The sequence below is a fragment of the Lepus europaeus genome, unplaced genomic scaffold, assembly GCF_033115175.1.
Source record: "Lepus europaeus isolate LE1 unplaced genomic scaffold, mLepTim1.pri SCAFFOLD_3_1, whole genome shotgun sequence".
NCBI lineage: Eukaryota > Metazoa > Chordata > Mammalia > Lagomorpha > Leporidae > Lepus > Lepus europaeus.
Genome location: NW_026909276.1, coordinates 8,714,235 through 8,722,591, shown reverse-complemented (window position 1 = coordinate 8,722,591; position 8,357 = coordinate 8,714,235). Strand labels below are relative to the sequence as shown.

At 41.8% G+C, this 8,357-nt stretch overlaps 1 pseudogene; it reads right to left on the bottom strand.

Annotated features, from left to right (window-relative positions):
- Window positions 1–548: 548 nt before the first annotated feature.
- LOC133755174 (NIF3-like protein 1) lies at window positions 549–7,942 on the bottom strand (annotated as a pseudogene).
- Window positions 7,943–8,357: the final 415 nt, after the last annotated feature.

Below are 8,357 nucleotides of genomic sequence, written 5' to 3'. Positions count from 1 at the left end.
AATTTAGGTGGATCTACAGAACATGGACACAGAGACAGACCATATCATCCCAAACTGGCTACTGCCTAAAAATAGGTGTTCAATTCCAAGTTTTAAAGGACATTTTAAAACTAACCAATGGCAGAGACATCTACGTTAACATATCCCAACTATAATTAAACTAAGGAGAGAATTACTTGGTTACTTCCCAAGAATCTTTAGTCAACTGATTTTAGTTGATCTTTCTTAATATTTGTTTTTCATTATGGTAGTTCAGTTATTTCCTTATAAACTATAAAACATTTGTTGAACCAGATAAACTAGAAAAGATAATATAAGGGCAGTTCAAAAGGTTTGCAGAAAATGGAGTTAAAAGTTGTTTATTTTGTGAATTTTTTAATGTATGCAGTTTTCTCAAAATAAACATGTCCATGAACTTTTTGAAGCATCCTCATGCATCTTAAGATACTCTTCCAGAATGATATGTCGACTCCACTGACTTATGTTACACATCCACATGAGTGGAGATGCAATCTCTAGGTTGTATCATCTTGATGTTTCTGTATGCCTTATACCACACAAAGAAGATCCCTGTCCGTCTCTGACAGGATAATATTGATCTTATTCTCCAAGTGGGCACCCAGAATATCACAAAGGTCAGTAGGAAAGCCTCATTCAGTATTACTGTGTTCACAGAGGATGGCATTTATTCCTTAGGAAGTAGCATCCAGACCATCATAATGGGACATTCCACCTGTTGAGGTACAGGTCTGCTTCCACACCCTGCTCTCAGAACCAGCACACAGGGCCAAAGCTTTGACTCATGATGCTAAGGTCCTTCCTACCCCAAGAGCTACTAAGTAAATATGAATTAGTTTGAGGTGTCTTTTGATTCACTCAATCATGGTTGCCAGGGCAACAGATTCATCCAGGGTGCATGATTGACCCATTCCAGTATGTAGAGCAAAGGCTTCTGCTGTGAAAGAATTTCAGTTCTCTGGTAAAGTTATCTGTTTTGAGAGAGCTGAGCCACCACCTGTATCAAAGTCTTCTCTGTACAATCCAGGCTGATGCTTATTTTTCTCTTCATCAATCCTAGCAGAAAAAGAAGTGACAGGAACACCTTCAACTTCTCTCACTGCAGACACAACTTTATCCATATCTTGGGTATGCTTAATGTTGAATTGTACTCAGTGGTACCCTCTATAGGATAGCCATGAGTTTTGGAAGGATATATATGCCTCGATGTGCAGGCTCTAAGCCCTTTGGAAAACCACTTTTTCAATCCCTGGGGTGCAGGATCATAGGCTGTGTGAAGAGAGTAGATGCCAACTCTGATCTCCAAAGCCCAGAACACCAGGTGCTCCTTTCAGGACATCCAGGTAATATGCTTTATGTGTAGGAAAATAGGTGGAATGTAGGAAAAGATGAGACCTGCCTTCTTATGCAGAGCCTCCTCCATCACCTTCTCAGTCAAGTCATTGGTCAGGAAGAATGTATTTATAGTTTTTGGTGGGCTTGGTTCCACCAGCAATCCAATATTGTCCCAACTCTCAGCAGACGACAGGGATGTAAAGTCATTCAAGGAGGAAATGAGTCTTCAGACCCATGAAGGAACAGGAAGAATTGCAGTTCAGAGATTACATAAACCAGACTGTCATGGGGACCAGGCGTAAGCAAGATGAGAGAAACTTGTGTCCATATTGGTCACTTTTTTTTCCTCTCTCTCTCTCTTCTAGTTAGCCTGGTGAACTTTTCCCCACGGAGTTTCAAGCCTCATTCCCTCTAGTCTCCTCTTTCTGCTTGCCCGCCAGTGTCTCAAGCTATTGAGGTTCGGCTCACCTCGTGTTCCAGCGCTGGTGCATTGATTCTGCCGCTGGTGTCCCGAACTTGGGCTCCCATGCTCTCCACGCAGGTCCACTGTGAATCACTAGTTCTGGAAGAGTTTCCTCTGCTGTTTTTTCCCCTACACTTCCTTGAACCTGCAGTATCTCCACTTTTATTAAGCTGTCCTTTCCCGGACTATCAGTGTGCTCCCTTCCTATTCCGCCATCTTGCCGCTCTCCACCTCACAATGTTTTTGGAAAGACATTCTTGAAAGGGCACTCACAATTTATTAATTGGTAAAGATTAAACACAACTTGGTTTCATGAAGACATTCATTTGCTACTGATTTTGTAAAAAGAAATAAAGTTAGTAAAGATAACATAATTTTAAGAATTTTTATCCAAATAAATTACAGAATTCCAAAGAAAGATCATGTGTCACTAACAAATGAACAATTGAAAAATAATTCAATGATATTAACTATGTTCCTCTTAATACAGGGATACTCTTGGGATGCCATGTTAGCATTTTTCAATAGAGTATCTCCAGATTTTATATACCTAAAATTCCATAAAAAGCATGCATGTTGGAAGATTCCAAGATGGTGGAATAGGAAAGCACATATACTAGTGGTAACTAGTTTCAAAAAATGTTGGAAGCACATTATTGAGGAAGAGTTAGAGAAAACTGTGGTGGAAATTCTACAGGAGAGAAATGCCATGGATCTGTGTGGAAGATGCAGACATGCAGCATGAACACAGACACAACAGGATGCCAGCAGCCAAGAGGAGGAGAAAGCACCGGCTTTGGAGAGTGAGGTGAGATCAGACTGCAGCAACCCATACCACTGGTGATATAGACATAGGGAGACTTTGACGTGAGTCTGGCCTGGAGCTCTGAGGGGGAAAGTGTACCCACTGACCCAGTAAAAAACAAGTGGGGCATGTTTCTTTCACTACATTCACTAAACAATGGTGCCCAATAATCAGTTGAGAGAAGGTGTGCACCATTTTGGATAGAAACAGAAGATGCAGAAGCTCTTGTGCACATGCTCAGCACCTGGCTGAGACAAGAGGCCATCTTCTAACAGTACCAGTGGCAGCAGCTTGAATGCATGCAACTTGCAACTGATGGGGAGAATTGGAAGCATTTGGTTGGAGGCTATTGTGCATGTGTGTGATCCAGAGATTCTAACAGAAGGAAAACTCCATGTTTCCCATTGACTTTGAGTCTGGCTGGGCAAATTGACTAGAGTCTGTGCACCCACATATTACTGAGGTCCCCGCAATCTCTCAGTGCTCAAATGTCAAGGCTCTGGGAATGTCTCTGCCTCTCTGTGAATGAGACAGTCTAGCAAGGTGGATCAAATCCTCTGCACCCATTGACAGTGGGAGCCCTGTGTAATGAGACTGTGGAAACTCTGACTGCATAAGAAGGCACAGGATATAGCTGGTTCTCTGGACAACCAATGTGAGCTGCTCTACAGGCACTTATCAAAAGAGAAAATTTTAGAAACCACAGGCAAGTGAAAAATGCTCAATATCACTAGTCACCAGAGAAATACAAATCACAATCACAGTGAAGTTTGACCTCACCCCTGTCAGAGTGGCTCTCAAACAGAAATCAACAATCAACAAATGCTGGCCAGAATGTGGGGAAAAGGCATCTTAATCCACTATTGGTGGGAAAATAAACTAGCACAGCTATTGTGGAAGACGTATGGAGACACCTCAGAAACTTGAACGTAGATATACCATATGACTCCGCAATCTTAATCCAGGGAATTAATCTAAGTGAAATGAAATAGGCATATAAGGGGCCAGCGCTGTGGTGCAGTAGGTTAATGCCCTGGCCTGAAGTGCTGGCATCCCATATGGGCACCAGTTCTAGTCTTGCCTGCTCCTCTTCCGATCCAGCTCTCTGCTATAGCCTGGGACAGCAGTGGAAGATGTCCCAAGTCCTTGGGCCCCTGCACCACGTGGGAGACCTGGAGGAAGCTCCTGGCTTCTGGCTTCAGATCAGTGCAGCTCTGGCCATTGCAGTCATCTGGGGAGCGAACCAGCAGGTAGAAGACCTCTCTCTCTGTCTCTACCTCTCTCTGTAACTCTGTATTTCAAATATTTAAATCTTAAAAAAAGAAATAGGCATATGAAGGAGCTTTCTGTATCCTCATGTTCATTGAGCTCAATTAACAATAGCTAAGATATGGATTCAACCTAGATGTCCATCAACTGATGACTGGATAAAAAAATGTATATATATATATATATAAATGTATATATATATACATACTTATATATGTATTTATAATAAACAACTACTCAGCCATAAAATATAATGAAATCCTTTGTTTTGCAACAAAATGAATACAATTGAAAACCATTAAATTTAGTGAAATAAGCCAATCCCAAAAAGACAAACACCTTATGTTCTCCTTGATCTGTGGTAACTAATAGAGCAGCAAAAAATGGAATGTATAAGAGTGAAATTGACATTTTGAGAGTTTATGATTTTTTACAGCCCTTGTCTCTACTGCTGAACAACAGTGCTGTACTCTTTACTAAGTATAGGGTGAATCTTAAGAGTAAAAAGTCCACTGAAAGTAGATCAGTGTAGGAAGTAGGGCTGACACTGTGGAGTAGTGGGGAGAACTGTGCCCAGTTTCAGTCCCAGAGGCTCCACTTCCAATCCAGCTCCCTGCTAATGTGTCTGGGAAAGATCAGATCACTCAGGGGCTTGAGCCCCTGCAACCACATGGGAAACTTGGAAGAAGCTCCTGGCTCCTGGCTTTGGACCAGCCCATCTCCAGCCATCGCAGCCATGTGGGGACTAAACCAGTGGATGGAAAATCTTTCTCTGTCTCTTCCTTCCTTTGTCTTTGTAACTTTGCCTTTCAAATAAAAAAATGAATAGATATTTAAGGAAAAATAAGACAGGGAATTAGAGAGAAAGGATGAGTGAGAATGTGTGGGTGGGAGAGAGGATAAGATGGGAAGTATCACTATGTTCCTAAATCTGTATATATGAAATATGTGAAATCTGTTTACCTTAAATTAAAAAAAAATTAAAAACTGACATTTAATTTCAATAGCTGTGAAATAGAATAACTACAATAAAAAATTCTACTTGTAGGCCAAATAAATTTGAATAGTAATAAAAATGCAATATAATTTTTAAAATGGTCTGACTTTAACATGTATCATCCCAGATGATGTATTGGAAACCTAATACCTGGGACTGGTGCTGTGGCACTGTGGGCTGAGCCTCTGCCTGTGGTGCTAGCATCCCATATGCCATCTTACTAGTCAAAGTGATCAGTTTAAGTTCATAATTGATCATAAAGATAGGATTAAGTGTCAAAGAGATTACATAAATAATATCATTGCCTGATAATAATAATTGATAGAATTAAAAAGCAGAGAATGATCCAACATGGGAAGTAGGATACACAGCAGACTCATAGAATTACAAATGCCCTAAACAGCGCTCTGGCCTCAGAATCAGCCCTTAAGGCATTCAGATCTTGCTAAAAAGCCCATGAGAGTTTCTCAGGCATGGAAAGCCAAGACACCGGCAAAAAATGACCTAAATGAAAGATCTCTGTGAGTGAGATCCTGGTGGAAAGAAGGGGCCATCAAAGAAGGAGGTATCTTTCTCTGAAGGGAGGAGAGAACTTCCAGTTTGATTTTGGCCTTGTCTAAATAAGGTCAGAGTTTGTGAACTCAAGAGACTTCCATAGCTTTGGCAGCTCATGACAAGAGCCTCGGGTGATCACTGACATCATAAATGAGAGTGTCAATTGTTAAATCAACAACAGGAGTCACTGTGCACTTGCTCCCCATGTAGGACCTCTGTCATTAATGTGTTGTAATATGAGAATTAACTGTAAAAGTAATCTTCAAACAGTGCTTTATACTCCCCCTGTCTCCCTCTCTCCCCTTCTCCCTCACTCTCTTCTGGAAAGTCTGACTTTCAGATAAGTAAATCAATAATTTTTAAAAAAGAAACTAAGAAAGCAGAACAGATTCAAGAAAAATACAAATAAATATTTTAATAAGGACTCCAGAACAGACTATAAATGTGCTACTACTGCACTTTTGTCACTATGATGTACTAAAAGAAAAATAATTAATGTATATATTTTTTGACAGGCAGAGTGGACAGTGGGAGAGAGAGACAGAGAGAAAGGTCTTCCTTCTCCATTGGTTCACCCTCCAATGGCTGCTGTGGCCGGTGCACTGTAGCCCGCACACCTCGCTGATCTGAAGCCAGGAGCAAGGTGCTTCTCCTGGTCTCCCATGTGGGTGCAGGGCCCCAGGAATTGGGCCATTCTCCACTGCACTCCCAGGCCACAGTAGAGAGCTGGACAGGAAGAGGAGTGACCCGGACAGAATCTGGTGCCCCATCTAGGACTAGAACCCAGTGTGCCAGTGCCGCAGGCGGAAGATTAGCCTATTGAGCTGTGGCGCCAACCAATGTATATTATCATGTACTAATTTGAATGATTAATTATTGGTAATTAGAATTTAGTTTTAAATAAAAATATTTCAAGTGACAATATTCATCAGCCTAGTAGAAAAAGGTTGAAACAGGCTGGCACCACAGCTCACTAGGCTAATCCTCCACCTGCGGCCCTGGCACTCTGCATTCTAGTTCTGGTTGGGGTGCCGGTTCCGTCCCGGCTACTCCTCTTCCAGTCCAGCTCTCTGCTGTGGCCCAGGAAGGCAGTGGAGGATGGCCCAAGTCCTTGGGCCCTGCACCCGCATGGGAGACCAGGAGGAAGCAACTGGCTCCTGGCTTCGGATCGGTGCAACACTGGCCATAGTGGCCATTTAGGGGGAGAACCAATGGAAGGAAGACCTTTCTCTCTGTCTCTCTAACTAACTCTGCCTGTAAAAAAAAGGTTGAAACAAAGCACTCTCTCTTAATCTCACAAAGTAATGTGAATAGAAGGCATATCTGATTTATTCTAATAGGTCTTCCTAAAATTCACAAATTTTTTTCTGACAACAGTGAATTTGGATCATCATAGAAAATTCTTTGAAGGCTCTTGTTAAATGTGTTCCTCTCTGAGAAAGTAAATTTTACTGGATGAATCTACAAGAGGTAAATTTTTGATTTATAGAACATTGGAAAACCAATATACTTAGTCTCCAATTTCTGATTTACTTTATAGAACAGAAATTACACATATAAATTTCACCTTATCTATTTTTTTAAATTTTTACTTACTTATTTGACAGTCAGGAGAGAGACAGAAAAGTCTTCCTGGTTCACTCCCAAATGGCCACAATGGTCAGAGCTGGGCCAATCCAAAGCCAGGAGCCAGAGATTTTTCTGGGTCTCTCACATAGGTGCAGGGGTCCAAGCACTTGGGCCACCATCCTCTGCTTTCCCAGGTCATTATCACAGAGCTGGATTGGAAATGGAGCAGCTGAGACATGAACTGGCACCTGTATGGGATACCAGTGCCACAGGCAGAGGCTTAATGACTATGGCACGCACCGCTTCCCACTTTATCTAAATTTACAGTAAACCCATGAGTTGTACCACAACACAATTTTCCTTCCTTCCTTCCCTCCTTCTCTCCTTCCCTTCTTCCTTCCTTTCTTCCTTCCTACCTTCCTTCCTTCCTTCCTTCTTTTCTTTTTCTTTCTTTCTTCTCTCTTTTCCTTTCTTTCTATTTCTTTTTCTTTCTTTCTTTTTCTTTCTTCCTTTTTGTTAATTTTTCTGTGTCATGAAGCTTGCACATTGCATCTAGGGACATGGACCAGGGAGAGAGGCTTATGATTACTGTGTGCAAATACTCTCCTCTTGAGGGTCAAAGCATCTGACAAAGTAGCTCTCCTAGATTAAGTCCTCAAGTGCCTCTCTCAATAATAAGCGAGAGAAGGTGTGCTAACTGAAGAACATCTTTGGTTTAATTAACTCTAGGAGGTCTGAGTGTTGCTGGGGTCCTCATTGGGCTATAATAATGGATCATGAATCATTTGAGTGTGACTGTTCACCACATGAATCACTGATGCTGAAAGTTTCCTCTTATCTCTTCCAGCAAGAATCCTTAATGGCCCACACTGCTGCTGGTGCTGTAGAAACTTACAGTGTTGAAGGTGCAGTCCAAAATGGAGGCTGTCATGATGAAATTCTCTGAGTGCACTATTTTAATATCAGGCAGTGGGTTAATGCCCTGGCCTGAAGTGCCAGCATCACTTATGTGCGCCACTTCAAGACCAGGCTGCACCACTTTTGATTCAGCTCCTGGCTCTTGGCTTCCAATTGGCACAGCTCTGGCCATTATGGCCAATTAGGGAGTGAACCATTAGATGAAAGACCTCTCTCTGCCTCTCCTCTCTCTGAGTTACTCTGACTTTTGGATAAATATATCTTTTTTTTTAAAAGTTATTTGGCATATCACCTTTACTATAAAAATCACATCTGAGCAAGGTTTCGGCTCTGGATGCAACAGACTGTCACTGGCTAAGTGATAATTACAGTGTACTGACCTCTTCCAGATGGCAGCAGAACCCACAAGCACAGCCCCTTCTCTGTGA